Source organism: Durio zibethinus, chromosome 21, assembly GCF_047325235.1.
Source record: "Durio zibethinus cultivar Kanyao isolate XHJ-2024 chromosome 21, ASM4732523v1, whole genome shotgun sequence".
Taxonomy (NCBI): domain Eukaryota; kingdom Viridiplantae; phylum Streptophyta; class Magnoliopsida; order Malvales; family Malvaceae; genus Durio; species Durio zibethinus.
In genome coordinates this window covers 3,588,566-3,604,845 of record NC_143182.1, presented here as the reverse complement: position 1 = coordinate 3,604,845, position 16,280 = coordinate 3,588,566, and positions in this window count along the sequence as shown.

Below are 16,280 nucleotides of genomic sequence, written 5' to 3'. Positions count from 1 at the left end.
AAAAAATAATAATATAAAAAAATTTAAAAAATAAATAAAAAACAAATAAATACCTAACCGGATCGGTCTGACCGATTCGATGGTTTAATCAACGGTTCAAGCAGTCTAGCGGTTCAGACCGATTCGATTGGTTCACTGGTGGTTTGTTTGGATTGGTTCAAGGCTGGTTAAAACGGGTTGTTGGTCGGGTTACGCGGATCCCTGGGTTAGATCCGGGTTCACGCGCGAATTTTTCGTTTAAGCAAAACGACGTCGTTTTGCTTCTAGCTTTCTATATAAAAGCCAACTTTTTTTTTGGTTCATTTCATCCTCATTTCAGGAAAAAAAAAGTCCTTCAAGCTCTAGAAAACTCTCTGGTTTAGCCAGAATCTGACGTTGGACCACCATGCCGACCACAAAAAAATGTCAAAACTCTTCTGAAAGCTCTCTTCAAACTCCTAGTTCTAGATCTAATCTTTTTTTTTTGTGAGAAACTGCCCCGATCGATGTACATCGAGGTTTAAAGTTCCTGAGTTCTCTTTTTTTTTTTTTTGAAAACCCACATTGACTATCTTTTTTTCTTTTGTGCAGGTGGCTTTTGGACCTGATGCTCCTCCCTACGGGAAAACTGCGTTTTGTTTTGTTTTTGATTTTTTTTTCTGGTAGGAAGGGATAGGGGAAAGCTTTGAAGTGTGTGTGTATGTGTAAAAGCTAGGAATTGGGGTAAGGTCAAGCTGGGGGTTAGTTTCGGTGCTGAGACTTTGGGTGCAAGCGTGGAGACCAGGGTCTGAAGGGGTTTTCTAGTGGTGGCTATTTGTTTGAGTGCATGTGCTGGGGGTTTTGGGCGTCTGAGTTTGTGTTCGAGGATGTGTCCGAGAGGAGAGCTAAAAAGGAGAAAAAATAAGGGCTTTAAGGAGATTGAGAGCTGGGGTTTCTGGTGTGTTTCCAAGGTATGGGGCATGGTGCTGGTAGGGTATGTGTGTGGCCAGTAAGGTGGTGTTGACAGGGGTAGGTGGCCAGTGGTGCCATGCAAGGCACCACTGCCACTTCTGTCTCTTTTTTTTTTTAATTTTTTTATCTTTTTTAAAATTATTATATTTTTATAATAATATCAAAAATATTAATAAACAAAACTTGAAAACAAAAAATAATCTAGTAGGCCCGGATAAAATTTGGTGTCTACATAATTGTTAGAAAGTTTTACCTTTTCTTGTAACAATTTTATGATCTTACAATGAAAGTTTCAGGTACTTCTTTTGTCACATCTAATACTTTTCTTGATGATATATGTGATATTTATTCCACATTACGAGCATGACAATTAAATCCTGATGTTGAGTTGAATGTAATGGCAAAGAGAATGAAGGATAAATATGATAAGTATTGGAGAAATATAAAGAAGATGAATATATTGGTTTATATTACTTCTCTTATTAATCCTTAAAAAAAACTTCCTTCTTTTTAATATTGCTTTGTGAAAATATATTTTTTTGATGAAGTTTTATTGATGATTAAAAAAGTACAACAAACAATAGAGGACTTGTTCAATGAATACAAAAAATGTTAAAACCTTAGTTTGAGTAAATTGGTGAAAATAGTCAAGTGAACCAAATGTCACAGCCCACCGATGATGAAAGTGAAAATGGAATGACAAAAAAGAAGCAAAACTTTAAGTCCAAGGACAATAGGTATAGGATTGAACATGGCAAAGATGAACATAAATCAAAATTGGCTAAATATTTGAGTGAAGAGCCTAATGATAATGATAGTGATGACTTTGATGTTCTAAATTGGTGAAAACTCAATAGCCATAGGTTTCCTATCCTTTCGTATCTACCTTATGATTTATGGCGATTCTTATATCCACAGTTACTTCGGAATCTGCTTTTAGTATATTAGTGGCCATGTGCTTGATGCATATAAGAGCTTTTTAACTCATAAGATTGTGCAAACCCTTATTTGTGCTCAAGATTAGTTACGTAGATCTTCTAATCTTGATTCATTTCAATCAAAAGATGATTTGACACAGCTTGATAAAATGGATTTAGGTAACATTTTATTTATACCATCATTTATCTTTTAAGTATTATTATTTATTATTTATTATTTGTTTAAAGCTTACTTTTGTTATTTTTTATTTATATATTTTTAGATTTGTCAAAAATTACCTTAAATTCGATAATTGATTAAGAAAAAGGTGCATGGACCTTTTAAGGTAATTTCATTATTAATTTCTATGAATATTTTCATTTAGAAAATATTTATTTTATTCTTTGACATTTAATTAAGGTTTTGATCTCTTTAACATCTTAGGAAACAATGAATAATGTGCACCAAAGCTACGGGGTTCATGTATGAAGAATGCTGTTAGAACATGTATGAATTGTTAGCTCAATTTGCCAATTTAAAATGTCTTTTATGTTTTACACCAAAGTTATGAGAGTTATATTTGTTTAATTTGCTTTTTTAAGTTGGCTTGTTGACCATTGAAAACTTATTTATGTGTTTATGAAAAACGCGTTCAATAATTTCTTACAAAAAATTGAATAGGGTTATTCAAGGTATTAATACGTTGATAATCCCTAAAAATTTTCATGAGAAGATTATTGAAGGCGTTTTTTGTCAGAAATGCCTTCAATAACTTCCATTAAATTTTTTATAAAATATTATTGAAAGTATTTTTAGGAGATTATTGAAGATATTTTTTACCTGAAACACCTTGAATAACCTCTATTAAATTTTTTATAAAGCATTATTGAAGGTATTTTTTGCTAAAAACGCCTTCATTAATCTCTTACCATTTTTTTTGGATTATGCAAGATATTTTTAGCTAGAAATGCCTTGAATAATTCTTTATAAAAAATTGAATGGGGTTATTCAAGGTGTTTCTGGCAAAAAATGCCTTAAATAATTTTCAAAAATTTTTATGAAGGGATTATTAAAGGTGATTTTTGATCAGAAATGCCTTGAATAACCTCTATTAAATTTCTTGTAATGGATTATTGAAGGCGTTTTGGCAAAAAATGCTTTCAATAATCTCCTGCCATTTTTTTTAAATTATTCAATGCATTTTTTATCATAAATAACCCCACTTAATATTTTGTAAGGGATTATTAAAGGCATTTTTGACCAAAAATACCTTGAATAATCCAAAAAAATAGCAAGTGGTTATTAAAGGTATTTTTGACCAAAAACGCCTTCAACAATCCTTTACAAAAAATTTAATAGAAGTTTTTTAAGGCATTTCTAACCAAAAATGCCTTCAATAATCCTCTTATAAAAATTTTTATGGATTATTCAAGGGGTTTTTGTTGAATAACCATATTTAATTTTTTGTAAAGGATTATTGATGACATTTTTCATGCCAAACGTCATATATAAACTAAATTTTTTACCAATTAAAATCTACAACTGACTTGCATTCATTTTCAAACATACTTTTCACAATGATAGCAGTTATTTTATAATTTTTTAGTCAGGTCAAATTTGAGTTTTATTGGATTGAATTTGTAACTAAATAATTATTCAAAATAAGAGAAAAAATAATGAAAAATTTAGTTATTTAATCGAACTGATCGAACCAAACCGAATTTTAGTCGGTTTAGTTAAAACGGTTATTTAAAATTTTGTAAGTCGGTTCGATTACTTGTAGAATAAAAGTTGATTAATTAAATTATTAATTTTTTAAAATCAAATCGACTGAACAGACCAACTGCTCAACTCTAGTAATAACCTAATTTAATGAGCAAATTAAAATTATTTTTGAATAAGATTATGAAATAAAAATTAAAAATCATGAAATAAAAAATTAGGAATTGATTAAAAGAGAGCAAAATAAGTGAAAAAATGAAAAAAAAAAAAAAAGTCTTGTATCGACTGATACACAAAACAAATTTGATACATATGCTTAGGTGTACTGATTTTCCTTAAAAGCATACCAACGATAACAATGGTTCGAGTCTTCCATAAATTTTCGCAGTCGACAAGAATGACAGAGGCCCTACCTAGCTAGTACTTAATCGTGCGTGTTAAACATATTTCTTTTCAGAGTATCATCCGGATATATTCATGCGGTATGTTACTAAGTGCCATGACAATTTAGGCAGGAATTTTTTGCCAAAGGGTAGTAAAATACAAAAATCACGAATTCATGATGCTACCGAGTGATAACATGCCAGTGAGTTGTGTTTCAATTAACTTATAGCAGGAGTTAGAATTTTGGACGTGTGAAGAAGAGTTTCAAAGTGCAGGAGTTTGTGCCAACTCTCAATCTTATACAAGGCCGATGAATTGGACCGTTGCATCAAGGATTGATAAGATCCTTTAAGTGGGTTGGTATATATCAAGGATTCAGAAGTGAAATTTTGTTTTCTCTAAAAATATTATGGGGCCTCCTAGGAAAACAAACAGCCAATCCTAATTTTGTAATTCAATCATTGGAACAGATGACAAATTTTACTATGATTGAAGTTTGACTTCTCCATAAAAATAGTACAATGAGTTGTTCATACCCGACAACATTGATATCATGTTAAGTTTTAGATGTTTATATACAATTCAATAAAATTGACATGATTGTTCAGAATCACTATTATTTGGCCTTGAAACCTCAATTCAAGTTTATTGACGAAAAAATTTAATATTCTCTCTTTTTTTTTCCTCAATACCACACTATATATATATATATATATATATAAATCCATAAATCCCTAAATAGGGACGGTCGGATTCAGACCTTTTTTGTAGCAAAAAAAAAAAAAAAAGGTCCTTGATAAAATTCTTATTGTAAACACTAAATTTGTCTGATTTTTTTATTAATAATTTTTGGGCTATCAGGTCGATACTTGATTTCAATTCAACTGACTTTCAGGCTCGATTTTAATTCAATTGGACTTCATGTAAAGTCTAATTTTGATTTGGCTCGAAGCTCATTTTGTTTTTTAAGCCCAGCCTACTTTTTATTTTTTTTTATTTTATTAAATTAAACCAAAATACAAAATACAAAAAGACAAAAAAAATAAAAAAGGGGGCTAATGGCAGTGGTGCCTTGCCCGGCACCACTGGCCACCATACCCTATCATTTGATCACCCATCCCATGGTAACGCATACCCTACAAACTTTATTCATCCCATCTATACTTCTAACTGTTTTAAGACAGAAGAAATAAAAAGGGGCAAGGAGCTCATGCTTACATTTCATGCCGTGCCCTGTGCCTGAGTGAGTGACACAGGGCACGACCGGAGCTCTATAAATAGAGCTCTTGGTCAAACCCAAAAGGAGGAAAGATGGGGATATCCTGCCAAAAAAAGAAAGGGAAAAGCTTTCTACCAAAAAAAAATAAAAAAATCAACACAGTCCTCCCCACAAGAAGGAACCTAGCATCGAGAGCTCTCTGTAAACAAAAAAGAGGAAAAGTCAGTAAAAAAATCAAAAGTAAGAAATAATATAAAAAATAGGTTTAATCGAAACTTCAAAAGCAGATCTAGGTTGTTTAGGTTTTTTTTTTTGGTGGAAAGAAGGTTAGATCTGTATTCAAGGAGTCAAAATGAGCATTTTTAGTTTTTTTTAAATTTTTTGACATCGACGATGGCGGTCGAAGCTCACCATTAACAAGGCCATGGATGCCATCATGACGAAAAGGGGATTTTTTTTTCTGAGAGAAGGAGAACTAATCGAAAAAAATTTTTTGGAACCTTTTATATAAACTGCCAAAATAAAAATGACGTAATTTCAATAAAGGCCCAAAACGACGCTGTTTTAAGCAACCAAGGTCCACGTGTTAACCCGTTGACCCGACCCGGAGTTCGCGTAACCGACTCGGTGACCCGCGTCTCCTTCAACCCCTGATCGATCTAGTCGAACCAACCTAGATCGAACTAGGCCGTCTTCGAAGACCCAGATAAAACCAAACTGGACCGAGCTGTCAATCCGACCATACCCGCGTTGATCGAACCATTGATCGGTCCGGTTCAGGTAAATTTTTTTTTATTTTTTTAAAATATTATTTTTGTTATTTTAAAATTTGTTATTAATATTTATGCATGTAAAAATTTTTAAATTTGCTAGAATAAATTTTTGTTGTTTTATAATATTAACAAATAAAAATAAATAATGAAATATATAGTAAAAATTTGTGATAATTTTGTTATTTTAAAAATAAAATTAATAATAATGCAAAATTAATAAAAATGAGGAAAAATAAAAATTTTTACCCGATGATGAGATTTAAAGGTACTCCGAGTAAATATGCATTAAGAAATCTCTAGGTGAGAAGATATTTTTTAAAATATTACCAGTGTATTGAAATATTTATAGAAAATCTTTAATATAATAAAAATTTCTCTTTTTTTTTTTAAATGAAAATATTAATAAAAATTAGTAACATTTCTTAATAAAAAAATAAAATGTGTGCATTAATATGTTATTATTTGCATTGTATACATGACATAATTTTTATGAAAAGTAAATTTGGACCTTTAAAGATGAGATTCTAAAGTATTTCAAGAAGTGATCCCTAAGAAATCTCTAGGTCATAAAGAGTTCTTCTAATATTACATACGTAATGAAACATTTTAAGAATTATTTCAATAAAAAAATTTTAATTTATTTTTCTTGGATAAAATTTGGGTACTAAGTAAAAATTATTAAATAAAATAAAATTAAAAAATCACTTTCCAATAAATAAATAAATAACCAAAAAAAATGAAAAAAATAAAAAAATCAAGAAAATTATTTTTTCAAACATCGAAAATGGACTGTTTTTTTAATCAAAATCAAAGGATAACATGTAGTTAATTGGTATTATTTTAAATGGACACTGTGGGGGTGCTAATCCTTCCCCACGTGTAACCGACTCCCGAACCTAGACTGTTACGCAAATCATAAAATTATCCTTTTAATAAATTTTAATTAATTTTATGATTTCATTAAAATGATATGTTTCAATAAAATTTTGATAAATTTAACAGTCCTAATCAGTTTCTTAGATTTTTATTTTTCACTGTTAACAAAAAAAGTGTCAATAAAAAAAATAAATCAAAAACAAAAAGAAAAAATATCTCTCACATTTCTTTTACTATGCCTCTTATGCTTTATTTTTTTGTATATATTACTCTAAATAAATTAGGAATACTTGCACACACAATGACATAATGCATTTCATACATGAGTTTTATACCCGGGCTCCGTTCTTTATAGGAGGAAGTAGAGTACCTATACCCTCGTGAGGTGATAATCTTCGTAATGACAAGCGAAATATTTTCACTGAAATTGAACTCTTTTCGTTTGTAGCCTATAATGGCTAAAGATCGGGGTCCCTCACTAGTCCAGTGTGGATGACAATGAGAAATAATTTGGAAATCTTTAGACACGTGTCAATCCAAGTTCAGCATGTAATAAGCCTAAGAAACCAGCTTTAGGTACAGTCTTATCCATCTTATTGTAGGAAATACCTAAGAATAAAAGTTATGTGAATACAAAACAAAACTAAACTAAAAAATCTTAAAACTAAAAAAAAACATTTTTTCTCAAACTACATCCTCACACTAACTCAATTTTGTTTCATATTTTTTTTTTGCATTAATCATATCATACAGTTCTACATCGAGATATTTACTCTAGGATATATTTCTCCTAAGAAGTTTTCATAGATACCATGAAACTATAGATTTGCTCATCCTCAGTTAGTATCCTATGTGAACCATATAATGAAGTACATGTTTGGTCAAGAAAATGCATTTGGATCTTACACAAAATGATTTAGAAGACTTAACCACCATTTAGGGTCAGTTAAATGAAGAAACAAAATAAGGCTTTTACAAGAAATATGGGCAGACTACATCCTTCATTTCAATAATGATCGATGAACAGCTAGTCAAGGTAACTATATAGTTTTGGGATCCATCCTATAAATGTTTCACTTTTAATCAAGAAGATTTAATGCCAACTATTAAGGAGTATTCAATTTTGCTTGGAATAGAACTACAATGTCCGGATAAAGTATTTATCCGAAAGCTAAAATCATGCTATCGTAAAAAGTTGGCCAAGCTTATGGGGGTTAAAATGGAAACCATTGATTCCTTCACAAAGCCTAAAGGTGAACATTTCGACGTCCGTTGAGACTTTCTTTGAAACTTCATTCAAGGGCATTTAAATGATGATCAAGGTATGGTTGTGTTTGCTTTAGCATTGTATGGCATGGTAATCTTTTCAAAGACTTTGGGTTACATTGAGATAACTGTGATAGACTTTTTTGAGCAAATTAAAACCTAAGCAATTAATCCCGCTCTAGTAGTTCTAGCTAAAACCATCAGGTCATTAAATTTTTATCGACAGAATGAAAATGGATGATTTATAGGATATGCCTCACTATTGTATGTGTGGGTCCGAAGTTATTTCAAGTATGAAAAGAGTGATTTTTCAAAATTGTTTCTATGAAATAAATCACCAATTGAAAAGTTCTGTAAAAGTCGATGGCCAATATTAAAGACTAAGAAAGAGTGGGTCCTTTTCTTACGAAGGCTTACTGGAGATGAAATTGAATGGATGGCACCTTGGATACCTCGTGTGCCTTTGTTGTATCGTGAAGGAAATGAGCCATGGATACCATTGTTAGGGCTATGTGGTGTTGTAAGTTATGCTCCGTTGATGGTGCTTAGGTAATTTGGTGCAAAGCAGTTTATTCTCGTCACTCATGGCCTGGTCCAAATAGAATTCATTTACGGGGAACTGAATTCATCAAGAACTTCGGAGCAGTTGATCCAAGTATGAAAAAAATACGAAGAATGAGATTGGGGTCCCTCATTGACAAAGTTACCCCTGATTATCAAATTTAAAAAGTAAAGTGACTTAGAGATATAATACTCCCTCTTGATGATAGCTTATATTGATCAGTTAATCTTTTAAAAGAAGTGCAATTATCATAAGTTGAGCTTGTCAAGAAAGAATTAGAAGCTAAAAAAAAATAAGAAGAAAAAATTTAAGACTTTGTGAGAAGGTAGGATAATTGAAATATGAAATAGAAATACAAGGAAGCAAATTAAAAAAAGTCATAAAAGAATGAGATGTGACCAATAATGATTTGAAAGATCTACACTAGGAAAATAAGAAGTTACAAGTCTAATTCAAAATCCAAAAAGTCACCAAATCTTACCTTAGTCGGTAACATGAAATGGATGAGCTCTAAGAGGAAATGAACCAAGGGAAGGGCAAAGCTCAAGAAAAGTAAAAGGAGACCACCATAATTTCTCAAGAATGTCAGAATTGGAGGGGGTTATACTCTACAACCTCAGCAAGATTGGTGGAATGCCAAAAAGTCATGCTCACAAAAGAGATAAGAAAGCACTTTAAAGTATTGAATGAAAAATAATCATTTCACCAGGTGATCCAAGGGTTAGAAATGTAATTGTAAGACCACAAGAGCCATATTTCAGCAATAGTAGATGAATGACATAGAAGGAAAAAAGATTGGATTTTCAGATATGTTTTAGAAAAAGATGTTTATATGAGATGGAAAGTAAAAACCTTAGGGAGGCAACAATACATAGAGTACCTGACTAATCAAGTTTGCAAGGCAGTTAAGAAAGTATGAGAGATGGTTGAAAAAGTAAAAGCATTAAGAAAAAAAGTTAATCCCATAAGAGAATATGGACAGTACCTAGTGAACTTTCTAGACGAGGTAAAAGACTATTATGAACAAGTCAAACGCGTCTATGGATATAATTCTATGATAGTAAATCTCATGTAATAAAAGTTATATGGAATTAATAAAAATTTTTAGTGTTGAAATTCATCCAAGAGCAAATATTTTCCATTTGCATTCGTGCATCATGTACATCATTTTCATAAAATAAGTGAAAAAAATAAAATTTTCAACACAGCATTCTGATTTTTTTTCAAAAACTTTATAGTAATAAAGGTTCAAAAATAGCTCGCCCATAAAAAATTTTAACCCAACCTACTCGTCATTCATACAATACTAAGACTCAAACAAGTATCATGGAGTAAGAACATACTAGTTGATTTGAGAGAATCGAGAAAGTTCAAGAAGAACTAAAAGGGAATCTCAATATGATAACGGATATGCTCAGAAAACTTGACAAGGAAAAAGTAATGAAAAAAAATCTGAGCTTTTAAGAGCAATCGCCAGATATGATAGATCTTATTTATCCTCTAGAGTTTGAGCCACGATCGACCTAACTTTTTCAAAGAACTAGAATACAAATTCTTACTTCTGTGGATATCCCAATCCTTATCCAGAATTGACATCTACACCTGTTTCAAGATAATTTTAAAATTTTATTAATTCTGTTATGATGAAAAAATCACCTGAGCTAATCTTAGTTCCTGATTTAGATGATCCTAAAGAGAGAGAAAAGCTAGGGATAAAGATTTTTGAGAAAGTGAAAGATACCAGAGCCTGAAAAAAAATGAATTTATTGAAAGAAAGGCTTAGGATTGTAGAAAGAATAAATTTTTATGGCTCTATAGATGCAGTTGACCTTTGTTTAGTCTTAGTTGTGGTCATTCTATCAAAATTTAAGGTCTCTGAATTTAAAAAATATGATGGCACAAAATACCCAATGACTCATATCACCATATATTATCATAAGATAACAGCATATGTTCGTGACGAAAAGTTGTTGATCCATATATTTCAAGATAACCTTACAAGATCTACAGTCAGACGGTATGTTCAACTATACAGAACTCGTATTCATTTCTGGTAAGAGCTCACAAGGACATTTTTTACACAATATCAATATGTCAAGGATCTAGCTCTAGATCGTCTATCTTTATAAGATATGAAAAAGAAAACAACTAAGGGCTTTAAAAAATATGCACAAAAATGAAGAGATGTGGCTGCACAAGTTCAACCTTCTCTCACTGAGAAAGAGATAATTATCTTATTTATGAACACTCTGAAAGTACCATACTATGAGAGATTAATAGGTAATGTAACTAAAAACCTTATAGATATGGTGATATCGGGTGAGATTATCAAAAGTACCATAAAGAATGGCAAGCTCGATACAGAAAAGATAAGTAAAGCGAAGAAAGGTAAAGCTAAAAAAAAAGTTCAAGCGGTAAACTATGTAGGGTAACAGTTTAAAAGTTTTATGCCCTACTCTGTACCAGTTTACCAAACCCATTACCTTTTCCTAAATAATGTTACATCCATCCCTCATCCATATCAATCATACCAACCATTACAATCACTAGCTTATCCACCTTATTTTCATTCATCCTTTTAGACACCCATCTACAATTATCTTGCTATACCTACAAGATCAGAATAGAGACCTAGTCCTAATAGTGGTCCGAGAGCTTCAAGAAATATCCAAAAAAAACTCACTTTTGATCCTATTCTCATGACATCTACTTGCTCATGTTATTATAAAACCCTTGAAACCTCCATTTTCTAAATGGTATGACCCTAATGCGCATTGTGATTATCACTATGGTAATCTAGGTCATTTCACTAAAAATTATACTACTTTGAAGTGTAAAGTGCAGGGGTTAATCAATGAAGGGTTGTTAAACTTTGGCACCAACCAACAAGGACACCAAATGTTAATGGAAAGCTTTTACCAAATCATACCAGACCATTAATAAATACCTTAATTGATAGGTAAAATAGCCATGTGAAGAAAAAAATAGATGAAGTTAAGACTCCGATGGCTAAAGTGTTTGAAGTCTTAGTTAAAGTTGACATATTAAAGTCAATGGAACTTTAGAATTGCTCTTAAGTGATTAACTCAACTAAGAGCTGTAATTATCACAGAGGTGCTTTGGGGTATTCTATAAAAAAATTATCACTAATTTCATCAAAAAAGTGCAGAAGTTGATAGATATGAAACGGATAGAGTTTTACGAAAAAAGAGAAGAGTAGATGAAAGTTGAAGTATCTACCATTGATTTAAAGAATAAGTTTGTGCATAGACCAGTAATAATTTATTATGATGAAAAGTCAACATCGACGCTAGAAAAATCCATCTCTTGATCAATAGTGACAATTAAAATTTTTTGACCTTTTTTCATATCAGAATGACAAAGCAATACCATAGAAGTACGATTGTGATGTCGTAGTTAATTTACATACTGCGAACATAACGGGCGTAGGAGGTATAACTCGAAGTAGAATATGTTATACTTTTAAAGCTTTACAAAAAGTCAAAAAAGAGAAAGCCGAGGTAAAAAAAGAAAAAAAAAGTCAGAGTAATCCTGTCACAGCCCCATAAAAAGAATGTCAAAAGCTAGTCTCTGAGAGTGAAGCTTGTAAATTTTTAAAGTTAATAAAACATAATGAGTATAGCATGGTAAAACAGTTGAATAAGATACTAGCTAGAATTTTGTTATTGTCATTATTGTTAAGCTTAGAGTCACACCGTAATACTCTACTGAAAGTGTTCAATCAAGCATATGTGTCTCATCATGTATCTGTTGAGTACGTAAAATAGCTTGTAGACAATCTAACAATTTTAAACTATATCTCTTTCAGTGATGAAAAGAGTTTTCTTGAAGGTCGAGAAAGTACCAAGGCTCTTTACATTACTGTGAAATGTTAAAATCCTATAATGGTTAAGGTTTTGATTGATAATGGCTCATCCATTAATATTATGCCTGTGACTATTCTTGTGAAACTTTCTGTTGATGGATCTTATATAAAGCCTAGTCATATGATAGTGAGAGCCTTTGATTAAATCGAAGAGAGGTGCTGAGAGACATAAAAATACCATTGTAAATTGGCCTGTGCACTTTCAACATGAAATTCCAAGTTATGGATATTTCTTCCTCATATAGTTGCTTGTTGAGAAGGCCTTTAATTTATATGATGGTGTTGTCCCATCTTCATTACATCAGAAAGTCAAATTCATTGTTGAAGGAAAGTTAACATATGTGACAGGAGAAAAAGATTTATTAGTAGCTCAACTAATAAATATTTCTTATGTGAAATCAACAGATGAAGCACTAGAATACTCTTATAGATCATTCGAGATTGCTAATACAACAAATATGGCTAAAAGATCTAAATTGTATTTGCCATACTTGTCTACGATAATTAAAATGATTGTCAAATAGCTTACCAAAATGGGATGATGATCCGAAACTGGACTAGAGAAGAATCTAAAAAAAATCATAATCACCAGTAGTATATAATAAGAAAGATAGATTTGGCTTAGGATATAAGCCAATAAGAAAAGACAGAATAAAAATGATGAATGAAAAGAAAAATAAGAAGATGGCTAATCTTGGGGGATATGAGCCAGAGTTAAAGCCTATGGTCATTTCATACCTCTATGATTCTTTTCGTTCATGAGGACATATTTACCCAAATTTGCTTGGAGCCTTAAATGCAAGATTTGTGGAAGAGTTTTCTGAGCTGACCATTCAAATGATGAATGACGAAAAAAAGAAGAGTCAAGATAAAGAGCTATTTGTGCACCATTTTCCTTTAAATTTTAAGCTAGATAATTAGAAAGTCGTAGAGCTGCCCGTTGTCTTTAAAACTTTTGAAAAGTAATGTATTGTGGAACTTTAAATCCCTAATTGCTTTTATAAGCATTGGGTGATCTTTTGTGGTGTCTTTATGTTTGTCGTTTTAATAAAAGACTTAGAAGATGCATCCATATTTTTTCTATTGTTTTCATCATCATTTTGCTTTTCATTTTCTTTTTCCATCATTTTTTTGCCATTTCATTTTTGTGTGCCAATATTCTTTTCATCTTACCCTTTACAGGGTTTCAAATAATGAACACGAAGATAATCATGACAATAATCTTGGATTTGATTTCAAAAACTTAATTCATATTGATGAACTTGATAATGAGAAAGATTCAGATAAGCCCCTTGATTTGTTAAAATTAATAGAACATAAAAATAAGCCAATTGAACCCCATCAAAAAATTATCAAATTAATGAATTTGAAAAACGGTAAAAATAAAAGAGAGGTCAAAGTTGGTATATCCCTTTTATCAGTTGAAAGGTAAAAGCTAGAAGAGCTACTCTGAAAATATATGGATGTGTTCATGTAGACTTACCAGGATATGCCAGGACTTAACACTGATATTGTAAAGCATAAGTTACCTTTAAAACTAGAATGTAAGTAGGTGCAGCAAAAACTAAGGTACATAAAGCTAGAGATGCTGTTGAAAATTAAAGAGAAAATGAAGAAGCAATTTGATGTTAGATTTTTGAAGGTGGTAAAATATCTTGAATGGGTAGCCAACATAGTATCAGTTCTCAAAAAGGATGAAAAAGTGATAATGTGTGTCGATTATCGAGATCTGAATAGGGCAAGCCCTAAGGATAATTTTTCTCTACCTCACATTGATACTCTAGTGGATAATACTGCTAGGCATTCCATATTTTCCTTTATGGATGGCTTCTTAAACTACAATCTAATCAAGATGATTTGAGATGATATAGAAAAAACTATATTTGTGACCATATGGGGGATATTCTGTTACAAAGTCATGTTTTTTGGGTTAAAAATGCTGGTGCTACTTATCAAAGAGCAATGGTGACTCTCTTTCATGATATAATACATAAAGAAATAAAAATATATGTAAATAATTTGATCATAAAATCTTGTGAAAGAGAATATTATTTAGTCAATCTCAAAAAGCTGTTTGATAGGCTAAGAAGGTTTCAGCTGAAGTTGAATCTTGCTAAATGTACATTCTGTGCCAAATTAAAAAAACTATTAGGCTTCGTGGTTAGTGAAAGAAGAATCGAAGTGGACCCGAATAAGATAAAAGCTATCAAGAACTTATCTCCTTTTTGTACCTTAAAAAGTGCAAGGTTTCCTAGAGAGATTGAACTATATTGCTTGTTTCATCTCTCAACTCACCTATAAGTGCAATCTTATTTTCAAGCTTTTTAGAAAACATGATCCAAGAGAATGGAATGATGAATGCTAAGAAGCTTTTGATAAAATTAAAGAATATTTATCAAATATACCTGTGTTGGTGCCACCAATCTCGAAAAAACTTTTAATTTTGTACTTAACAGTATATAAAAATTTAATGGGATGTGTGCTGAGGCAAAAAGATTAAACTGACAGAAAAGAACGAGCAATTTACTACTTGAGTAAGAAATTCACTGATTATGAGTCCAAGTATTCACCATTAGAGAAAATGTGTTGTGCATTGGCTTGAACAGCTCGAAGGCTCTGACAATACAGGCTTTATCATACCACTTGACTTTTAGCAAAGTTAGATCCTATTAAATATATCTTCAAGAAGCCTTCATTGATGAAGAGAATAGCACGGTGGTAAGTTATGCTTTTAAAATATGATATTATTTATGTGACTCAAAAGGCTATAAAGAGAAGTGCAGTAACCGAGTTTTTTATCGATCGTGCTACGAAAATTATGAACCAATGAACCTAGATTTCCCTGATGAAGATGTGATGGCTATTGAAGAAAATGAACCTACCGAAGAGTCTTTAAGAATATATTTTGACGGAGTCATAAATGCTTTGGGTCATGGTATTGGGGTAATTTTAATATCTTTCAATGGGCATTATTATCCCATCACAGTCAGGTTAAATTTTAATTGCACAAACAATATGGCTAAATACGAAGCTTGTGTTATGGGTTTGCAAATGACAATTGAAAATAAAATCAAAGTGTTAGATGTGTTTGGAGATTCAGCTCTAGTCATCTATCAGTTACGAAGAGAATGAGAAACGAGAGATTCTAAGTTGTTATAGTACCATAAATATATCTCTAAGTTGATCAAACAATTCGAAGAAGTTCAATTTGAGCATCTGCCTAGAAAAGAGAATCAAATTGTTGATGCATTGACTACTCAAGCTGTAATGATTAAAATAGATGTAAATACTGAAATTCAACCCATCAAGCTGCATGTGAAAGATGAACCAGCATATTGTTCAGGTATCAAAGAAAAAGTTGATGGGAGGCCATGGTATCATGACATTATGCAATACATTAAAAGCCAGCAATACTCAAAACATGCAATAAAAAATGATAAGAGGACTATTAGAAGGTTAGCTATGAGTTTCTTCCTTGATGGAGATATTCTCTATAAAAAGGATCGAGATCAAGTACTCTTAAGGTGTGTGAATATAGCTGAAGTGAAGAGGATTATTAAAGAAGTACATGATGAAGTTTGTGAGGTACATGTAAATGGTCATATGATGGCTAGGCAAATTATGAGGGCCGATTACTATTGATTGACAATAGAGAGTGATTGTATTAATTATGTTAAAAAATACCATAAGTGTCAGATTTATGCTGATAAGATCCACACTCCTCCAATAACATTGCATGTTTTG